The 23,797-nt window shown below is 41.3% G+C and overlaps 1 pseudogene; it reads right to left on the bottom strand.

The window, feature by feature from the left end:
• Positions 1-2,347: 2,347 nt before the first annotated feature.
• On the bottom strand, positions 2,348-22,418 carry LOC145469259 (uncharacterized; annotated as a pseudogene).
• Between the last annotated feature and the right edge of the window lie 1,379 nt (positions 22,419-23,797).

Genomic DNA, 23,797 nt, shown 5'->3' with positions numbered 1-23,797 from the left:
TTACGGGAAAATCTCAAACCTCGGCCTACCGTATTGACCTCGCTATCGCTCGGTCAATACGGTAAGGCCTCAGTTTGAGATTTTCCCGTAACGACCTCACTCTCGGTTATTAAGTAGTTATTAAAGTCGTCTTTTTTGGTTTGCTTAAAATCTTCTTTATATCTTGAGAGTGATCAAGATCTAATTTCTCATCACAATGCCAGTACATTATCAAGTAAACAGGTTATGACAAAACAGAAAATTATCATCCAAGTGAAACTGTCCTGATCTACCTTCAAACTCTTTGAATTGGCGTTAAAAGAACTGTGTGGCTCTCAGTAAGAAGAATTAACATTTTGAACTGAAAAGGTTAACAGTGATATGTTCTTTTTCATATGTCGTTCATCAAGTAAACGATTGATTATTTGCATAACAGGAAATATTTAATTATAAAACACTGCGACAATATGGAAAACGTAAAACCATTTTGGTTTAAAAACAACAACGACGTTTCGACGTTCGCTTAACGTCATTATCAAGTCAACTGAGTGAATAAAATGGGTACAAATGTAAATATAAACTGAGAATTCCTAAGAGACACGAATGCAAAGAAAACATGATAGAAAACTTCTAAAAAGTGCTAAAATATATATAATATAATCTCTTCTTCTACGAAGCAAATAATTCATGCTTCGATTTTAGTGACCCGGGCGCTTATTTCATACTTTTGGTAACTCAAGGGAGGGTGCTAATTTAAGAGCGGGCGCTTATTAGGGACGGCGCGCTTATTTCTTTCTTTTTCTCTTCAACATAAACATGGAAATGTGATAAGGCATTTCAATGGACAATAGCTGGTTTTCACATGACGTCACTAAAATTCGAACTACAAAACTATTGATCTTCCTGAGATTTTACTTAAATGATGTATAAGACCAGCTGAAGACTAGTATTCATACAAATTTTCGCTCCGAATGGGTTCTTGGTTTTGTGATACACTACGCTTGAATTTCTAAGCTTTTGCGTCACGCGGCATTTATATGACGGCCTAGAGAGCTGTCATGATGGTTAAAAAAGTGACTTATTTCGTGGAACTTAGCTTGGCTATCTGAACAGTTCATGTCTTAGAAAAAGTATTATTTTAATGTCTAGCAGTATTCAGTACGAAACTTACCGTATCGACAATGCCGCATGTAAGGTGAAAAAGCGCGATGGTCAAATGCCCTGGGGTAATTGTGTAAGGCTGATGCCCGACACCCGGAATTGACACAGGGGGAAAATGCTCCACTCTTTCCCGGGGGAATGGGTACATATGGAATTAACTGATGCATTATTTACTTGTCTAATCAGTCTTTACTATCATCTCTTCGATGCCAATGTCTTCAATGTCACTTTCGCAATGAGGGCACTTGTTGTAGGTCCGGGGAGGGAGGGGAGGAGACTCCTTTATATGGGCATATAGGTATGTGCGGCCTGAAAGGGTAGGGTTTTCAGCCGTTTTGGTCATAAATATGGGATGGTGTTTGCACTCTAGTCTCTAACTGCGTAAGCTTTTTAGAAGAAGCTACTTTTTCAGGTCATAAATAGGGTAGGAAAAATCGCGGATTTTGGTCATAAATAGGGTAAGGGTTTAAAGAAGCGCGCCACACATCCCCACCCAATTTTTCTCCCCCAGGGGTTGTAAGGTAAGGTTTATTGGAAACGAATCATTACCACATTAAAAGAGAGTTAGCATGTTCTGTTTTTAATCACCTATTTCGTAGAACACTTCAATGTCAGTAGGAGTGAAATATCGGCCTCCAGTGAAAAATCCACAGTTACCAGTTGAATATCCTGAAGGAACGGAGTATGTATGGCCGCAATAAGTGTACGATGCTGAGTTGCTCAAAGCGTTGTTCGATATGTAGATATCATGACTACCACCAAAAGTGGGTCCGTAGCTGGAGCAGCGATACATTGCGAGATGCTGATGTTGATACTGAGGCAGTTTGACAGGATTATATCCATCATTGTTGTAAAGAGAGAACAGGAAAGCTTTACTGGCAGAAGTATAACCGCAACTAGAACCTGAATTGGAAACAAAAGTTTAACAATTCTAAGCATTTCGGTTGAAAAAAGAAACATATATACAGAAACAATATCGTGTAAAGAGTTCTTTGGAATAGAACAACTACAGCAACAAAAATAAGTATTCAGCGAGAGGATCAGATCTGTTGGCGAAAACGTTTAATTTGCGTTATGCGTGATAGAGCAGTTTTCAATTGTGAGTCGAAAGTAATCGACTGGTAATCAGGCAATTACTTCGGTTTACTACGGTTTGAGATTGGCTGAGTAGTCCAACTGGTAAGTGATTGGTTTGGTTTTACGACACTCAGTTGAAATCAGTATACGATCCTGAGTTGCTCAAAGCGTTGTCCGATATGTAGATGGCATGGCCACTACCAAAAGTGGGTCCTTAGCTGGAGCAGTGGTACATTGCGTATTGATGATTTTGATACTGAGTCAGCTTGACAGGATTATATCCATCTTTGTTGTAAAGCGAGAACAGGAAAGCTTTACTGGCAGAAGTATAACTGCAACTAGAACCTGAATTGGAAACAAACGTTTTTCGCATTCTAAGAATTTCGGTTGAAAAGAAAAACAGAAATAAAGCTACCATATATTATAAAGTAATCTTTAGAACAGAAGAAACAACAACAGAAAGAAAAACAAATAAATAGGCAGCGAGAGGACCGGATCTGTTGGCAAGGGCGTTAAGAGTGATATACCTTGGTGACGCCTGAATTTTCAAATGCGTGAAATGGGATCGTGACTTTCTAGGTGGAAACTCTCTCTATAGTCGAAAAAGTGTTTTAGTTGGAGCAAGACGGATAAGCAAGGGAGAAGTCTGGAGACTGACAGAGAGATATCCTCTTTCTGGAAGCTTTTGGTGGTTTACAACAGGACATCTTATGGAAAATACTCCTAAGCTAACTCAGATGGACGACCCAGATTTAGTAGAATATGATGCGACTAAGTTTTGTTCTGTCAGCGTCATTGATAAACATCTTATTGGAAGATTGAAAAAAAAAACAAACAAACAAAACAACACTTTATGACTAACCCTGCGGGAAACAGTGAGTTCTGTTTCCCCTCGACCTCAATGTTCTCCTCGGCCTCGCCAACCTCGTTCCCAGGGTCTCTCATCTTACCGCCCCCTGGAGCGAGCGACTCGCTCCAGAGGGCGATAAGTTGAGAGACCCTGGGAACGAGGTTGCGGCTTCGCCTCTGGGAACATAGAGGGTCTCGGGGATACAAAACTCACTGTTTCCCGCGGGGCCAGTCATTAAATGCTTAATGACCAAATTCAGCGTATTCTGGAAAACGAACCGCACAGCCACATGATTTTCGAACTTAACGCTGTCCAGCATAATTATTAGCTATAATTCAGTTTTGAGATAGTTCTGACAGTGCGAGACAAACATACACGAAACTGGATTAACCAGAAAATTCACTTTTCAATCGACGTTCGAGGCCGTACTGTTGTGGTTGCCAAACCAGAATGGATATGTAATGGTAATATAAGTCGTCAGCACTTCCATAACGTAAGTCCAAATAAATTAGGTTTTCCTTGTTAGTAGATATATATAAACATAACATACATACTCTTTTGCTCATTCGTTTAATTCGTGCGTACGTTCGTATGTCAGTACCTTCGTACGTTCGTACGTCCGTTCGCTCGTTCGTCCCTTCGTCTCTTCCTGCCTTCGTCCGTTCGTCCCTTTGTCCCTTTGTCCGTTCCGTCTGTCTATCCGTCTTTCCGTTCGTTCGCTCGCTCGCTCGTTCGTTCGTTCGTCCGTTCGTTCGTTCGTTCGTTCGTTTGTTCCATCGCCCGTTTGTTAGCTCGTTCGTTCGTTCATTCGTTCCTTATTCGTAGATTCGTTCGCTTAGTCAGTCCTCTGGATGCGTACGACCAGAGTAGATTGGTAAGATAGTTCCTTATTTTCACTTCTTTGGCATCTCAACCTCGAATGACTGGTTGCACTACATGGGTTACAAAAACAAGGAAGTCTCTTTGTCGGCAGTACATGAAGTGCATTGCTCTAATCGATTTACTCATTCTGAATTGAGGGTGGCAAAGGGAGGAGGGGGGAATGAATCACGCATCACGATGATTTTTCCCTATTAAATCACGCATCACGGATAAATTGTTTTCACCAATCACGCGTCACGTAAAAAAAAAAAAAAATTAACCACGTTGCCAATTTTGCTTTCTCGACCCTAAAAGCGTTGTTAAAAGGAGACATCTGCCGATTCAACCACAGAAATGCATCAGAAAATATTCCAACATAATTTCCCCCGAAATGCCAAAAAAGTGACACTACAGGAGACTGGTAGATTCGGTCTGTATCCAGGATTCTCGGCCTGGATAATGGGAGAGTTGGCACCGTCTGTGAGCAGGCTCCTGACGAGCCCGGAAAAATTAAAATAGGGCGAGCGAAGCAAGCGTAGCAGGGTGGGATTTTTCCCTCTCCAGACAGGCGGGCTAATTCCGCCCGCCTCTTTGTTTTCTTCCTCTATAACACAATCGGGAGCCTGTTCACAGGCTAAGTTGGCAGAAATCTTGTATACGAATCGAGGAGACGTCTACGCCACCTTTGCCATGCTTTGATATACAGGCAATATTTGTGTCAAAGCTTTACCCCTGCAAATTCTCTTCTGTACTGCAACGTTTTTGTGTCTGTGGATGACATAACGTGGCTTTTGAATCCAGTTAGGTCTTTATGACGACCTTCACAAGTGGTTCACAAACGTTTTCCTTGTGCAGCCTCTCACTGTCTTCTCGAGCGGCATAAAATGACACCAAACTCTAACGTCTCTTATCTTTTTAGCCGTTTGGGATCCCCCGGATATGGGACGACATTCTTTCAGACTTTTCATACGATGATTGATTGATTGATTGGCTGATTAATTGATTGATAGCCAGATTCGGATATGGTCTGATGCACTGCCAAAAGTGATTGGTCGACAAAATAGACAAAATAACTGTGAAGGTCATAGTCCTAGTACAAAGTTTAACTGTTTTCAATTGACTTATTCCTATTGTGTCACAATTGTTTGGACCTATAGTACCATGATGATCGACCAACATCAAAGACATCAGAGATCAAGAAAAATGACGAAAAGGACCAGAAAATGGTGTCACATCTGCCACGATTTATTGATCTCTTTTAAGATTCTATTTACTGTTTACTTTTTGAATGAATGGCATCAGTTGTAGTTGAAAGAACGTTCACTTAATTATGACGGAAATCCAATTGACAAATCACGTGCTTGTAAAATAGCAAATCACGCATCACGTTATGATGTCCTGTCCCGCGTCACCAGCCTAATTTGGTCTTAATCACGCATCACGCTGCTAATTTTGGGGCGATCATGCTTCACGTAAAAAGCCTTTGTCACCCTCTGAATTGAGCCACTCAAGCTTGTGAACCCCTTGTCCCCTAATTGAAACCGATAAAGTTTGCTCAAGACGAAAGCTAGTCTGCTTTACGCGCGCGCGCCGCTAGATTAAGTTCTCGCAGCCTTACGCGGATGTTTGGACAACCAGTCACAGTACTTTTAGCTGCAATTAAGATCGAAGCGAATCTGCTCGCCGGGTAGCTGCGAAAGATCTTCAGAGAAATCGAGGATTTTCTTATGAATTAAGCCATAGGATGCGATTTGAGGTCGATTATGCGAAACAGCAAGTTCGCTTAACATCAAAAACCGTGTTAACATCGGTTCCAAACCTGAAATAAGTACTTTTATTATATGGCTAGCTCCGCGAGCGGGCAAGATGAATCAAATCCTGCGCTGTGATTGGCTACCCGAGCGGGCAAGATGGAGCTATCTTGCCCGCTCGGGACTACCCGCCGTGTCCCGCAAGAAAAATTTCCCCGAAAGCCATATAATAAATCCTTTATTGACCAAGCTTGTTTGGTCAAGATGGCTGGATATTGGCCTCGTTCTTTTTTTGCGGGTTTATGGACCTCGACTCCGTCTCGGTCCATAAACTCGCAAAAAAAAAGGACTTGGCCAATATCCAGCCATCTTGACCTCACACTTGGTCAATAACCCATATGTATTTCTTAAACAAGAAAAGAGTAAGACCAATGGTTAAGCAAAAGAGCAATAATTGAGTTTTTCTGTTCTTTTACTGAGATAATAAAGCAAGTTTTTATCAAGCTCTGCTCCTGGTGATAGTTAGGTCTTGTGATACCAGGAGCCATAATCGGGGACGGAGACCGTAAGTCTTGGGATCCGCGCGCACCTATGATATGGGACAATTTTTCTATTTTTAGAACAAATTGCGCCATCCTGACGTCATATATCCGCGCGGATCCACGCACATGTCGGGGGCTCTCGCGTGGATGTTGTCACGTTGCGTGATCAAATGGCGAGAGTTGAGAGATCTTGAGGGATTATCTTGCGTATTTTTCACAGCGATGGCAGGGAATAAGGCAGGGAATACGAACCAGGGCGCCTATATGTAGTTTTATGCTCTGAGCTAACGGAAAAGGTGGGTTTTTCAGGTCTTCAATCTCGCGCTGGGAATGAATAATAAGATCTGGTCGCGCTAGTTGTAAGCTTACGCGTATGTTTTTGCGTTTGTTCTGACAAGAAAACTCTCTACTCTGGTATCGAGTTAATTTGTGAGTTTCTCAGACAATGGTTAATCATAACCAAAACCTGTTTTGATGGTTTCTTATTGTTTCTGCTTGTTTGGTGAGTTTGCAAAAGTTTTTGAAAGGAAAGTCTGACGCGTACAATTAGCTCATTTGCATAGTGCAGCTCGTGCACTTTCAAGTCCGAGTCGGTGTTTTCAATTGTCAACAAATCTTGACAGAGATTTCTTTCGTTATCTTTTGTGCTGAGATGCTGCAACAAATTTCACGAACGCAAAAAATGCTACTAATATCATGTGTGTTTCTTCAACATGAGCATAGTGAAGTTTTACACTGCGAAAATGAAAATAAACAAGGAGTTTTGATAACTCGATCAACAAAATCGAAATCGTTATTCGAAGTTGATTAAAGAAAGCGTCAACGTAACTTTGCTGATTATTTCTGCTTTATTCACATATTTTCAGCTAAGCTTTTAATATGTTCTCAAACATTTATCAATCTTAAACATATTTTAAAACTATAGAATTATTGTTTGAGATCGATGTACGTTTTCACACGAAAGCTAGTGCGGCGTAAGTACAATTTGTCATGTTTACTGACTGTACAAAACACGCATCGGCGGGCGCTCTCATTCATCGACAACAAAGAATTTGGTGGATTTTTACACGAGTAAAACCGAGCAGTATCTACGAACGTAAAGTTGTTGGGCCTTGATGAAACAGCAAGCGTTGCTTACAATTCAGGCGAAACTCAAACTGACCAAACTAGCAATTATTTTGTTTCACTTTTCAGTCGCGATAGACTGGCAAATTGCTCGCAAGCGTGTGGCAAGAGGAGCTAGGAAACTATGAAGTCCTAAAGCTCTGCTATATCTAAATATATCCAGCTAGTTTTTTGCTGTGTAATGGAAAAGCTGTTAATCTTCAACATATGTGAAATTTAAAGTGGAGTAATGTACAGCTCATGTAAAAGAAGCATCCGTCGGAACACAACTTGGTCAGCGATATATATAAGCTTGAAGCGGAACATACCTAAATTCGACACTGTCTTACTTCACTCAAACTGGAGCAGCTTACGACGAAAATAGTGGAGAAAAATTCCAACAGACGTAATCGCGTTGAGTTGTGGGCCAAAACCATGAAAAATTTCGGAATTTCGGACGCCACTTCCCTCGCGCGACATCCGCAAAAATCCTCGCAGCATGTACGCGCGTGTGCCGCAGGCGATGGCGCAATTTGTTCTAAAAATAGAATTATTGTCCCATATCATGGGGACAACCCCAATACTAGAAATGGCGCGCGCTTACGGTCTCCGTCCCCGATTATGGCTCCTGATGATACTTACTGCGCCAAGACACGTCAGTGTATCCACCAAATATGTTTTGGCCAACTCTAATGATGGTCACTGTGGGTCCTTTTCCATCACAGTTGGTGTGAAATGTGGACGCAGCTGAGCCGTCTGTCCTTGCATGCCAGCACCGTACAAAGTAACTCCGCGATACGCTCGGGAGAGCTGGGTCTAAGTAAGTTATCAGCTTCCCCAAGTATTTGTTGTGATCGAGGTTGCCAAGAATTGCAGATGTTGCGAGGCCGCCTGGGTAAAAGAGAGAAAAGGTCAAAGTAACTGCAGCCGTACTGTTGGTTTTCACTATCATGCCATCAACAATCAAGATTTTAATCATTCAATAAATTAAGTCAAGAATCTGAGATATGATAGATTATTGATTTATATACAACCTCGCTAAGATTTAGGTCTGTATGTTTCTTCATACCTGTGCTATGCGAGAAATATTTCTCTCAAATTTGTAGATAGAGCTTTGTACGGAGGCGCCATGTTGGTGTCGCCAATAAAGTAACTATTAATTTTTATTTCTGAGTATGACAACGTCACATAAAAATCGGCAATCTCTTTAACTGTCTGTTTAAGTTTCCCTCTGAAATCGAGCTTATCTGTTAAACGTTTTCATGATAATATCGATTTTACTAAAAATACATCATGGCAAACTATTACCCTAAACCACTAAATGATATAAATTTATTATCCATTTGACCAAGGAAAGTAATGGTCGGCAAAAAACTGATTCAAAGCTCATTAAAGCCAAGCCAATCGACCTTCACAGTCCTTGAGGAAGATAGCACCATCTTGCCCGCTCGGCTAACCAATCAGCGCAGGATGTTGTTCATCTTGCCCGCTCAAGGAGCTAGCCATATAATAAAAAGTATTAAAGTCGTCTTTTTTGGTTTGCTTGAAAACTCCTTTATATCCCGAGAGTGATCAAGATCTAATTTCTCATCGCAATGCCAGTACATTATCAAGCAAACGGGTTATGAGAAAAGAGAAAATCATCAGCCAAGTGAAACTGTCCTAATCTACCTTCAAACTCTCAGAATTGGCATGAAGGAATTGTGTGGTTCTCAGTCAGAAGAATTAACATATTGAACTGAAAAGGTTAACTGTGATATGTTCTTTTTGATATCGTTCATGAATTAAGCCATTGATTATTTGCATAACAGCAAATTTTTAACTATAAAACACTGCGACAATAAGAAAAACTTAAAACCATTTTGGTTTAAAACCAATGCATCAGTCAGTTCCAGCAGTGCCCATCCCCCCCCCCCCCGGGCAACTTCGGGGCATTTGCTCAAGTTGTCAGTCCCGGGGGTGGGGCATCCGCAATTTTATCGCGGCCCGGGGGCTGGGCATTTGCGTACCCCGGGGCGACCCCCGGGCATTCGACACACGTGTTTTGGAAAGTGCCATGGATGAGTTCATCGGGAAAGACGAGGCGTTTGTCGAACAATGGCTTGTCCGTCATGGACTAGAGAAACTTGTTTTTAAAGTTATGTTTTCTTGTAAGCATATAAATATAAGCGACAAGGTGAACTATATTTTGTTTATCACAAAACAATAACGTAAACTGACGTGAACACGACTATTTCGCATTTCGCATTCAAAACTAGCCTAGCAGTTTTTAAGTTCATGAAAGTGGAGTTAAAATACTTGAGGTTTGCGAATTCAAATGATGCGATCTTCAAGACAGATCTTGCGAGCTTAAAATGCAATGCATCATCATTTAAAATGTCTTGATTCTTCACAGAAAAAGTAGCCTGCGAATACAGGCGCCTATCATCGCTCGCGGCTGGGGGCACGTCCGCCGCAATCCCAGCTATCCTCTAGCAAACTGTTAAAAACAAATATAAAGAATTAAATATAATCAGAATCAACTAACACGTACTGTTGTCCTTGAAGTCTTACCGTTGCATTAAAATACTGAACAGTTGACCGTTTTATTCACTGATTAATTAAAAAACTGCGGAGGTGTTGGAAGGCGACGATCCCAGGGGCGGGGCATTTGCCCTCTTTCTTCGTCCCCACCCCGGGGCATTTAGACAGCTTATGTTTCCCCACCCCGGGGAATTTGCCAATTTTTTTAAAAAAATGCTAATGCCCGGGGGTTAGCCCGGGGGGGGGGGGGATGAGTACTGCTGGAATTGACTGATGCACAACGACGACGTTTCGACGTTTGCTTAACGTCATTATCAAGTCAACTGAGTGAATAAAATGGGTACAAATGTTAATATAAACTAAGAATTCCTAAGTGACACGAATGCTAAGAAAACATGATAAAAAAAATTGATAAAAAATTCTAAAAAGTGCTAAAATATATATAATATAATCTCTTCTTCTACGAAGCAAATAATTCATGCTTCGATTTAGTGACCCGGGCATTTATTTCATACTTTCGGTAACTCAAGGGAGGGTGCAAATTGGAGAGCGGGCGCTTATTAGGGACGGCGCGCTTATTTCTTTCGTTTTCTCTTCAACATAAACATGGAAATGTCATAAGGCATTTCAATGGACAATGACCGTCACTTTTTCACTTGAGAATTGTAACAATAGAAGTTCGCATAATCATAACACCATTGCCTGTTTAGACCAAGCCGATGCGTTCAATCTTATGTTCAGAAGAGAAATGTATTAGTCGATTTCAGCTGTGCCCACGCCTCCTCCCCACAGGCCTACCCCCGGGAAATAAGTTGTTTGGAAAACAACCTGGGAATGCTGTACGACCGGAACAAACCAATTGTTTAAATGCCCCGGGGTTGTGGCTCAATTTTTTTTCTTGGTTTCTCATGTTACTTTCAATACAATCTAAGCCAATTCAGGCCAAATTAAAAGTCCTAGCAAGGTCTTTTTTTACCTTAATAGTGAAGAAAAAACACAATATAGGTTATTCCGTAGGATCTAGAGTCTCATTTAAGTCGTGTCTAGACGCATTCATTACGAAACTTACCGTATTTGCCGATAAACTGGTCATTAAAAGAAGCGACAATGCTGCATCACAGCCAATGGAAGGAAATGGTTATGAAGGCTAGTAAACATCGAAAAAACAGGTTTGCCAGGTTTCCTAACCATTTTCCCTCCATAACTATGGCTGCATGTAAGATGAAAAAGCGAGATGGTCAAATGCCTCAGGGTAATTGAACAAGACCGATGCCCGACCTCCGGGATTAACATTGTGGCAAAATGCCCCACTATTGCCGGGGGGGATGGCCACAGATGGAATTGACTGATACATTATTTACTTGTCTAATGAGTCTTTACTATCATCTCTTCGATGTCAATGTATTCAATGTCACTTTGACGCAATGAGGGCACTTGTTGTAAGCCCGGGGGAGGGGAGGAGATTCCCTTACATGGGCTAGATAGGTATGTGCGGCCTGAAAGGGTAGGGTCTTCAGCCATTTTGGTCATAAATAGGGTATGGCGTTTGCACTCTAGTCTTGAACTGGGTATTCTTTTTAGAAGAAGCTACTTTTTCAGGTCATAAATAAGGTAGAGAAAATCGCAGAGTTTGGTCATAAATAGGGTAAGAGGTTTGGAAAGCGGGCCGCACAACCCCACCCAATTTTTCTGGGAGTACCCCCCTCCAGGGGTTGTAACGCAGCGCTTATAGAAAGAGTCCGCTAAATAGAATCATTACGGCATTAAAAGAGAGTTAGCATGTTCTGTTTTTAATCACCTATTTCGTAGAACACTTCAATGTCAGTAGGAGTGAAATGATAGCCTCCAGTGAAAAACCCACAGTTACCAGCTGAATATCCTGAAGGAACGGAGTATGTATAGTCACAACGGGTATACGAATTTGAGTTGCTCGAAGCGTTGTCCGATATGTAAATGCCATGGCCACTACCAAAAGTGGGTCCGTAGCTGGAGCAGTGATACATTGCGAGATGCTGATTTTGATACTGAGTCAGCTTGACAGGATTATATCCATCATTGTTGTAAAGCGAGAACAAGAAAGCTTTACTGGCTGTGGACCAACGGCAAGAACCTGAAATGAAAACAAAAGTTTAACAATTCTAAACATTTCGGCTGAAAAGAAAAACAGAAGTGAAGCTACCAATAAAGTAATCTTTAGAAGAGAAGAAACAACAATAAAAAAAAAAACAAAATAAATAGGCAGCGAGAGGATAGGATCTGTTGGCAAGGGCGTTAAGCGTGATATGCCTTGGTGACGACTGAATTTTCAAATGGGTGAAATGAGATCGCGACGTTCTAGGTGGAAACTCTTTCTATAGTCGAAAAAGTGTTTTAGTTGGAGCAAGAAGATAAGCAAGGGAGAAGTCTGGAGACTGACAGAGAGAGATCGTCTCTCTGGAAGCTTTCGGTGGTTTACAACAGGATTTCTTCTGGAAAATACTCGTAACTCAGATTCACGACACAGACTTAGTAGAATATGATGCAACTAAGTTTTGTTCTGTCAGCGTCATGGATAAGCATGTTATTGGAAGATTGAAACAGCAACGTGAAATGCTATACCTCCCAACCGAAATACGTTTTCCGATTGGAGGAAAACGTGTCACGTGCGGTGGATCAAAACTCACTAACTCCCCTGGGGCGAACAAAACTTTGTAACTCCCTAGGGCGAACAAAACTCACTAACTCCCTAGGGAAACAACAACTTGAACTTTCGACTCGCGCATGATCAGGCTGTGCTCCTTGTAACTCCGCCAAATTTATGTGCCAGCCGACGTCAGGCAAACAATTTTTTTCGTTGTTTTTTTTTCTTATTTTGACTTGGGAGGTATACAAGACACTTCATGACTAGTCTCGCGGGAAACGGTGAGTTCTGTTTCCCCTCGACCGCAATGTTCTCCTCGGCTTCGCCTCCGGGAACATTGAGGGTCTTGGGGATACAAAACTCACTGTTTCCCGCGGGGCCAGTCATTAAATGCTTAATGACCAAGTTCAGCGTGGTTTGGGAAACGAACCGCACAGCCACATGATTTTCGAACTTAACGCTTTCTAGCATAATTGTTGACAGTATGAGACAAGCATACATGAAACTGGAAAATTCATTTTTCAATCGACGTTCGAGGCCGTACTGTTGTGGTTGCCAAACCAGAATGGATATGCAATGGTAATATAAGTCGCCAGCAGTTCCATAACGTAAGTCCAAATAAATTACGTTTCCCTTGTTAGTAGAGTGTTCTCCCTCTGCTTAATGCTTTCAGACACATAGATAAAGTTTTTTCGTTCGTTCGTTTGTTCTATTGCTCATTCGTTTAATTCGTGCGCACTTTCGTACGTCCGTTCGCCCGTTCGTCCTTTCGTCTCTTCCTGCCTTCGTCCGTCCGTCCCTTTGTCCCTTCGTCCGTCTGTCCATCCGTTCGTCCATCCGTCTGTCCGTTTCTTCGTTCGTTTGTTCGCTCCCCCGTTCTTTCGTTCGTTCGTTCGTACTTTCATACGTTTCTATGTTCGTAGAGTTCGTTCGCTCAGTCAGTCCTCCGGATGCGTACGACCAAGTGGACTGGTAAGAAAGTTCCTTATTTTCACTTCTTTTGTATCTCAATCTCAAATGACGTTGCGCACTACAAGGAAGTATCTTTGTCGGCAGTACACGAAGGGCATTGCTCCGATCGATTTACTCATTCTGAATTAAGGGTGGTAAAGAGGGGGGGGGGGGGGTACCAATCACGCATCACGATGAATTTTTCTTTTAAATCACGCATTACGGAGTTTTTATTTTCACCAATCACGCGTCACGTAAAAAAAAGTAAGTACATCGCCAATTTTGCGGTGTGGGATTTTTCCCTCTCCAAACAGGCTGGCTAATTGCGCCCACCTGTTTCATTCCTTCCTCTATAACACAATCGGGAGCGTGTCCACAGAGACAGAGACCTTGTATACGAATTGAGAAGACGTCTACGCCACCTTTGCCATTCTTTGATTTACAGGCAATATTTGCGTCAAAGCTTTACCGCTGTAAATCCTCTTCCGTACGTCAACGTTTTTATGTCTGTGGATGACATAACGTGGCTTTTGAATTCAGTTAGGTCTTTACGACGACCTTCATTAAGTGGTTCACAAACTTTTTCCTTGTGTAGCCTATCACTGTCTTCTCGAGCGGCATAAAATGACACCAAACTCTAACGCCTCTTATCTTTTCAGCCGTTTGGGACCTCCCGGGTTTGAGACGACATTCTTTCAGACCTTTCATACGATGATTGATTGATCGAGTGAGTGAGAGATTTCTTGATTGAGTGAGTGATTGATTGATTGATTGATTGATTGATTGATAGCCGTTTTCCGATATGGTCTGATGCACTGCCAAAAATGATCGGTCGACAAAATGGACAAAAATAACTCTTAAGCTCATAGTCTTGGTACAAAGTTTAACTGTTTTCAATTGACTTATTCTTATTCTGTCACAATTGTTTGGACCTATAGCACCATGAAGATCCACGAAGATCAAAGACATCAGAGGCCCACGATTTATTGATCTCTTTAAGGTTCTATTTACTGTTTACTTTGAATGAATGGTATCAGTTGTAGTTCAAAGAACGTTCACTTATCACGGAAATCTAATTGGCAAATTACGCATCACTTGCTTGTAAAATAGCAAATCACGCATCACGTTATGATGTCCTCTCCAGGGTCACGAGGCCAATTTGCTCCAATTTACGGGTCACGCTGATAATTTTGGGGCGATCAAGAACCCTTTGTCACCCTCTGAATTGAGCCATTCTAGCTTGTGAACTCCTAGTCGCCTAATTGAAACCAATAAAGTTTAGGTTTTTTTTTTTTTAAAAAGTTTGCTCAAGACGAAAGCTAGTCTGCTTTATGCGAGTCGGCGCCGCTAGATTACGTTCTCGCAGTCCTACGCGGGTGTTTGGACAACCAGTCACAATACTTTGAGCTGCGAATAAGGTCGAAGCGAATCTGCTCGCAGGGTAGCTGCGAAAGATCTTCAAAGAAATCGAGGATTTTTCTTATCAATTAAGCCCGCCATCGGATGCGATTTGAGGTCGATTATGCGAAACAGCAAGTTCGCGTAACATCAAAAACCGTGTTAATATCGGTTCCAAACCTGAAATAAGTACTTGGATTTCTTAAACAAGAAAAGACTAAGACCAATGGTTAAATAAAAGAACAAAAATTGATTTTTTTTTGTCCTTTTACTGAGATAATAAAACAAGTTTTTATCAAGCTCTGTTCCTGGTGATAGTTAGTTCTTAAGATACTTACTGTGCCAAGACGCGTCGGTGTATCCACCAAATATGTATTGGCCAACTCTAATGATGGTCACTGTGGGTCCTTTTCCATCACAGTTGCTGTGGAATGTGGACGCAGCTGAGCCCTCTGTCCTTGCATGCCAGCACCGCACAAAGTAACTCCGGGATACGCTCGGGAGAGCTGGGTCTAAGTAAGTTATCAGCTTCCCCAAGTATTTGTTGTGATCGAGGTTGCCAAGAATTGCAGATGTTGCGAGGCCGCCTGGGTACGAGAGACAAAAGGTCAAAGCAACTGCAGTCGTACTGCTGGTTTTCACTGTCATGCCATCAACAATCAAGATTTTAATCATTCAGTAAATTGAGTCAAGAATCTGAGATATAATAGATTATTGATTTATATACAACTTCGCAAAGATTTAGGTCTGTATGTTTCTTCATACCTGTGTTATTCGAGAAATGCTTCTCTCAAATTTGTAGATAGAGCTTTGTATGGAGACGCCATGTTGGTGTCGCCAATAAAGTAACCATCAATTTTTATTTCTGAGTTTGACAACGTTACATAAAAATCGGCAATCTCTCAACTGTCAATCGAGCTTATCTGTTAATCGTTTTCATGATAATTTCGATTTTACTAAATAAAGATTATTGAAGTCGTCTTTTTTGGTTTACGTAAAATCTCCTTTATATCCTGAGAGTGATCAAGATCTAATTTCTCATCACAATGCCAGTACATTATCAAGCAAACAGGTTATGAGAAAAGAGAAAATCATCATCCAAGTGAAATTGTCCTGATCTACCTTAAAACTCTCAGAATTGGCATTAAAAGAACTGTGTGGCTTTGAGTCAGAAGAATTAACATTTTGAACTGAAAAGGTTAACAATGATATGTTCTTTTTCATATCATATCGTTCATCAATTAAACGATTGATTATTTACATAACAGCAAATATTTGACTATAAAACACTGCGACAATATGGAAAACTTAAAACCATTTTGGTTTAAAAACAACGACGACGTTTCGACGTTCGCTTAACGTCATTATCAAGTCAACTGAGTGGATAAAATGGGTACAAATGTAAATATAAACTAAGAATTCCTAAGATATAATATAATCTCTTCTTCTACGAAGCAAATAATTCATGCTTCGATTTTAGTGACCCGGGCGCTTATTTCATATTTTTGGTAACTCTAGGGAGGGTGCTAATTGAAGAGCGGGCGCTTATTAGGGAAGGTGCGGTTATTTTTTTCTTTTCCTCTTCAACATAAACATGGAAATGTGATAAGGTATTTCAATGGGCAATAACAGTTACTTTTTCACTTAAGAATTATAACAATAGAGGTTCGCATAATCGTAACACCATTGCCTGTTTAGACCAAGTCGATGCGTTCAATCTTACGCTCATAAGAGAAATGCATTAGTAAATTTCAGCTGTGCCCATGCCCCCACCCCCAAGGGCCTACCCCCGGACAATAAGTTTTTTGGAAAACAACCTGGAAATGCCGTACGGCTGGAACAAACCAGTTGTTCAAATGTCCCGAGGTTGTGGCTCAATTATTTTTTTTTTCGTTTCTCATGTTACTTTCAATACAATCTAAGCCAATTCGGGCCAAATTAAAAGTCCTAGCAGGGTCTTTTTTAACTTTAATAGTGAAGAAAAAGCACAATATAGGTTATTCCGTAGGATCAAGAGTCTTATTTATGTCCTATCTAGACGCATTCAATACGAAACTTATCGTATTTGCCGATAAACTGGTCATTAAAAGAATCGACAATGCTGCATCATAGCCAATAGAAGAAAATGGTTATGAAGGCCGGTAAACACCAAAAGAGGGTAGAGTTCTTGACCCTAGACATCTGTTGTTATATGCTCATTGACTATGCATGAATTATATAATCACAATGCTTCTATTGGTTAGTTGTATGAACACACATAACCACCTTTTGTATTTTGGCAGGGTTTGTGCAGGGTCAACCCCCAAAGAACTTTGCCAGATTTCCTAACCATTTTCCATCCATTAACTATGGCTGCATGTAAGGTGAAAAAGGGAGATGGTCAAATGCCCCAGGGTAACTGTGCAAGGCTGATGCCCGATCCCCGGGATTGACGTTGTGGCAAAATGCCCCAGTATTTCTCCGGGGGACAGGCACACATGGAGTTAACTGATACATTATTTACTTGTCTAATCAGTCTGTAATATGATCTCTTTGAAGTCAATGTCTTCAATGCTACTTTCGCAATGAGAACTTTTGTTGTAAGCCGGGGGAGGGGAGGAGACTCCCTTATATGGGCTAGATAGGTATGTGCGGCCTGAAAGGGTAGGGTTTTCAGCCGTTTTGGTCATAAATAGGGTATGGTGTTTCACTCTAGTCTTGAACTGGGTACGCTTTTTAGAAGAAGCTACTTTTTCAAGTCTTAAATAGGGTAGGAAAAATCGCAGATTTTGGTCATAATTAGGGTAAGGGTTTTGGGAAGGGGGCCACACACCCCCACCCAATTTTTCTGGGAGTACCCCCCTCAGGGGTTGCAAGGCGGCGCTTATAGAAAGAGTGCGCTAAATCGAATCATTACGACATTAAAAGAGTCAGTATGTTCTGTTTTTAATCACCTATTTCGTAGAACACTTCAATGTCAGTAGGAGTGAAGTGCTGGCCTCCAGTGAAAAACCCACAGTTACCAGTTGAATATCCTGAAGGAATGGAGTATGTATAGCCGCAATGGGTATACGAATTTGAGTTGCTCAAAGCGTTGTCCGATATGTAGATAACATGATTACCAAAAGTGGGTCCGTAGTTGGAGCAGTGATACATTGCGAGATGTTGATTTTGATACTGAGTCAGCTTGACAGGATTATATCCATCATTGTTGTAAAGCGAGAACACGAAAGCTTTACTGGCTGTGGACCAACTGCAAGAACCTGAAACAAAACCAGAGTTTAACAATTCTAAGCATTTCGGTTGAAAAAAGAAACAGACATATACAGAAACCATATTGTATAAGGAGTTCTTTGGAACAGAACAACTACAGCAACAAAAATAAGTATTCAGCGAGAGGATCGGATCTGTTGGCAAAGGCGTTAAGAGTGATATACCTTGGTGACGCCTGAATTTTCAAACGCATGAAATGGGATCGTGACTTTCGAGGTGGAAACTCTTTCTATAGTCGAAAAAGTGTTTTAGTTCGAGCAAGACGGATGAGCAAGGGAGAAGTCTGGGGACTGACAGAGAGAGATCATCTTTCCGGAAGCTTTTGGTGGTTTACAACAGGACCTTACGGAAACAACAGGATCTTATGGAAAAAACTCCTGACTCAGATTCACGACTCAGATTTAGTAGAATTGGATGCAACAAAGTTTTGTTCTATCAGCGTCATTGATAAACATCTTATTGGAAGATTGAAAAAAAAAGTGCGTGTAAGTTGAGCAGTGCGATGCTTGTGTGCGTGCGTGAGAAATCTTGGTACATTTCTTTGCCGTGCTGTTAAACAACATGAACTGCTATATCTCCCAACCGAAATACCTTCTCCGATTGGAAGACAATGTGTCACGTGCAGTGGGTCAAAACTCACTAACTTTCCTGGGGCGAACAAAACTTACTAACTCCCTAGGGAAACAACAACTTGAACTTTCGACTGGCACATGATCAGGTTGGTCTTCTTGTAACCCCGTCAAATTTATGTTGCAGCCGACGTCAAGCAAACGATTTTTTTCGCGTTTTTTGTTTTTGTTTTTGAGTTGCGAGGAATAACAAAACACTTCATGACTGGCCACGTGGGAAACAATGAGCTCTGTTTCCACTCGACCTCAATGTTCTCCTGGGCTTCGCCTCAGAGAACATAGAGGGTCTCAGGGATACAAAACTCACTGCTTCCTTTGGGGCCAGTCATTAAATGCTTAATGACCAAATTCAGCGTATTCTGGAAAACGAACCGCACAGCCACATGATTTTCGAACTTAACGCTGTCTAGCATAATTATTCAGTTTTGAGATAGTTCTGACAGTGCGAGACAAACATACATGAAACTGGATTAACCAGAAAATTCATTTTTCAATCGACGTTCGAGTCCGTACTGTTGTGGTTGCCAAACCAGAATGGATATGCAATGGTAATATAAGTCGTTAGCACTTCCATAACGTAAGTCCAAATAAATTAGGTTTCCCTTGTTAGTAGATACATAGATATACATAACATACATAATCTTTCGCTCTTTCGTTTAATTCGTGCCTACGTTGACCTACGTTCGTACGTCAGGTACCTTCGTACGTTCGTCCGTCCGTTCGCCCGTTCGTCCCTTCGTCTCTTCCTGCCTTCGTCCGTTCGTCCGTTCGTCCCTTTGTCCCTTCGTCCGTACCGTCTGTCCATCCGTCTTTCCGTTCGTTCGCTCGGCCGTTCGTTAGCTCGTTCGTTCGTTCGTTCATACGTTCCTATGTTCGTACATTCGTTCGCTCAGTCAGTGTTCTGGATGCTGCGTACGGCCAGAGTAGACTGGTAAGATAGTTCCTTATTTTCACTTCTTTTGCATCTCAATCTCGAATGATTTTTGGCACTACATGGGTTACAAAAACAAGGAAGTCTCTTTGTCGGCAATACACGAAGTGCCGATCAATTTATTCCTTCTGAATTGAAGGTAGCAAAGGGCGGAGGGGAGGTACCAATCACGCATCACGATGAATTTTTCTATTAAACAACGCATCACGGAGAATTTTTTTCACCAATCACGCGTCACGCAAAGAAAAGTAACTACATCGCCAACTTTACTTTCTCGACCCTAAAAGCATCGTTAAAAAAATACATCAACCACAGAAATGCGTCGGAAAATATTCCAAACGTAATTTCCCCCGAAAATGACAATTATAGGCCACAAAAGTGGATTGACACGTACAGGAGACAGGGAGATTCGGTCTGTATCCAGGAGGCTAGGCCTGGATAATCTGGGAGAGTTGGCACCGTCTGTGAACAGGCGATAAAATAGGGCGAGCGAAGCGAGCCTACCGGGATGGGATTTTTTCCTCTCCGAAAAGGCGGGCTAATTCTTCTTTCCTTCCTCTATGACACAATCGGGAGCCTGTTTATAGGCCATGTTGGCAGAGATCTTGTATACGAAATGAGAAGAAGTCTACGCCCCCTTTGCCATGCTTTGATGTACAGGCAATATTTGTGTCAAAGCATTACCCCTGCAAATCCTTAGCCTGCAGAGCAGGCGAGATTTTTTCGAGCGAGCGCTCACATCGTAAAAAGTTTAGCCGCCATCTTGAATTTTTCATGCAGTGGAAGACTGGGGAGAGAAAGAAAGTTTTACTAAGGGGGTGAATGATAGGCATCCCCCACCGTCTAACATGGCGGTCTAAAAAGGCGGTCGCAAGGTTGTAACGCTAACTCGCCCCAATAAGACGCCTGCACTGCAGGCTAGCAAATCCTCTTCTGCATGACAACGTTTTTATGTCTGTGGATGACATAACGTGGCTTTTGAATTCAGTTAGGTCTTTATGACGACCTCCATTAAGTGGTTCACAAACTTTTTCCTTGTGCAGCCTCTCACTGTCTTCTCGAGCGGCATAAAATGACACCAAACTCTGACTAACGTCTCTTATCTTTCCAGCCGTTTAGGACCCCCCGGGTTTGGGACGACATTTTTTCAGACCTTTCATACGATGATTGATTGATTGATTGATAGATAGCCGGATTCGGATATGGTCTGATGAACTGCCAAAAATGATCGGTCGACAAAATGGACAAAAATAACACTGAAGTTCATAGTCCTAGTGCAAAGTTTAACTGTTTTCAGTGGACTTATTCCTATTGTGTCACAATTGTTTGGACCTATAGTACCACGAGGATCCACAAAGATCAAAGATATCAGAGGTCAAGAAAAAGGACGAAAAGACCAGAAAATGGTGTCACATCTGCCACGATTTTACGGATTCTTTTAAGATTGTATTTACTGTTTACTTTGTATGAATGGTTTCAGTTGTAGTTCAAAGAACGTTCACTTACGACGGAAATCTTATTGGCAAATCACGCATCACGTGCTTGTAAAATAGCAAATCACGCATCACGTTATATGATGTCCTGTCCCGCATCACGAGGCTAATTCACGCGTCACGCTGCTAATTTTGGGGCGATCATGCGTCACGTAAAAACCCTTAGCAACCCTCTGAATTGAGCCACTCTAGCTTCTGAACTCCTCGTCGCCTAATTGAAACCGATAAAGTTTGCCCAAGACGAAAGCTAGTCTGCTTTACGCGCGTCGCGCCGCTAGATTAAGTTCTCGCAGCCCTACTTTTGACTGCGAATAAGATCGAAGCGGCTCTGCTCGCAGGGTAGCTGCGAAAGATCTTCAGAGAAATCGAGGATTTTCTTATGAATTAAGCCATCGGATGCGATTTGAGGTCAATTATGGAGGTGGCGTGGCCGAGTGGTTTAGGACGCTGGATTTGAAATCTGGAGGTCCCTGGTTAAAATCCTCCGCCCTACCGCTATCTGGATTTGTTCTCGGTGGCCCCGGGTTCAACTCCTCGGCCGCGTTGTGTAAATATATAGCCAACTGGTCAACCTCCCACCAGTTGGGATTCTTAATAGTTTATGTTATATTTGAGATATTTGTTTATTTATTTACAGTGTCCCCAATTAGCACATTAGTGCTAAATACATCGACACTTAAATAAAGTGATTATTATTATAATTATGCGAAACAGCAAGGTCGCGTAACATCAAAAAACCGCGTTAATATTGATTCCAAACCTGAAATAAGTACTTGTATTTCTTAAACAAGAAAAGAGTAAGACCAATGGTTAAACAAAAGAACGATAATTGAGTTGTTTTTTTGTTCTTTTACTGAGATAATAAAGCAAGTTTTTATCAAGCTCCTGGTGATAGTTAGATCTTATCATACTTACTGCGCCAAGGCACGTCAGTGTATCCACCAAATATGTATTGGCCAACTCTAATGATGGTCACTGTGGGTCCTTTTCCATCACAGTTGCTGTGGAATGTGGACGCAGCTGAGCCGTCTGTCCTTGCATGCCAGCACCGTACAAAGTAACTCCGCGATACGCTCGGGAGAGCTGGGTCTAAGTAAGTTATCAGCTTCCCCAAGTATTTGTTGTGATCGAGGTTGCCAAGAATTGCAGATGTTGCGAGGCCACCTGGGTAAAAGAGACAAAAGGTCAAAGTAGCTGCAGTCGTACTGCTGGTTTTCACTGTCATGCCATCAACAATCAAGATTTTAATCATTCAATAAATTAAGTCAAGCATCTGAGATATCATAGATTATTGATTTATATTCAACCTCGCTAAGATTTAGGTCTGTATGTTTCTTCATACCTGTGTTATTCGAGAAATGCTTCTCTCAAATTTGTAGATAGAGCTTTGTACGGAGGCGCCATGTTGGTGTCGCTAATAAAATAACTATCAATTTTTATTTCTGAGTATGACAACGTCACATAAAAATCGGCAATCTTTTTAACTGTCTGTTTAAGTTTCCCTATGAAATCGAGCTTATCTGTTAAACGTTTTCATGATAATATCGATTTTACTAAAAATACATCATGGCAAACTATTACCCTAAACCACCAAATGATGTAAATTTATTATCCATTTGACCAAGAAAAGTAATGGCCGGCACAAAACTGATTGAAAGCTCGTCATAGTTAAGCCAATTGACCTTCACAGTCCTTGAGGAAGATAGCACCATCTTGCCCGCTCGGGTAACCAATCAGAGCGCAGGATGTTGTTCATCTTGCCCCTCAAGGAGCTAGCCATACAATAAAGAGTATTAAAGTCGTCTTTTTTGGTTTACGTAAAATCTCCTTTATATCCTGAGAGTGATCAAGATCTAATTTCTCATCACAATGCCAGTACATTATCAAGCAAACAGGTTATGAGAAATGAAAATCATCATCCGAGTGAAAGTGTCCTGATCTGCCTTAAAACTCTCAGAATTGGCATTAAAAGAACTGTGTGGCTCTGAGTAAGAAGAATTAACATTTTGAACTGAAAAGGTTAACAATGATATGTTCTTTTTCATATCATATCGTTCATCAATTAAACGATTGATTATTTGCATAAAAGCAAATATTTGACTATAAAAAACTGCGACAATAAGGAAAACTTAAAACCATTTTGGTTTAAAACCAACGACGACGTTTCGACGTTCGCTTAACGTCATTATCAAGTCAAATGAGTGAATAAAATGGGTACAAATGTAAATATAAACTGAGAATTCCTAAGAGACACGAATGCAAAGAAAACATGATACAAAAATTCTAAAAAGTGCTGAAATATATATAATATAATCTCTTCTTCTACGAAGCAAATAATTCATGCTTCGATTTTAGTGACCCGGGCGCTTATTTCATACTTTTGGTAACTCAAGGGAGGGTGATAATTGAAGAGCGGGCTCTTATTAGGGACGGCGCGCTTATTTCTTTCTTTTTCTCTTCAACGTAAACTTGGAAATGTGATAAGGCATTTCAATTTCATTTCATTTGCCTGTTTAGACCAAGTCGATGCGTTAAATCTTACGCTCAAGAGAGAAATGCATTAGTCAATTCCAGCTGTATCCATGCTCCCTCTCCCAGCAGGCCTACCCCCGGGAATAAGGTTTTTTTTGAAAACAACCTGGAAATGCCTTACGGCTGGAACAAACCAGTTGCTC

Source organism: Orbicella franksi, chromosome 15, assembly GCF_964199315.1.
Source record: "Orbicella franksi chromosome 15, jaOrbFran1.1, whole genome shotgun sequence".
NCBI lineage: Eukaryota > Metazoa > Cnidaria > Anthozoa > Scleractinia > Merulinidae > Orbicella > Orbicella franksi.
This window is presented reverse-complemented; position numbering and strand designations above follow the sequence as displayed.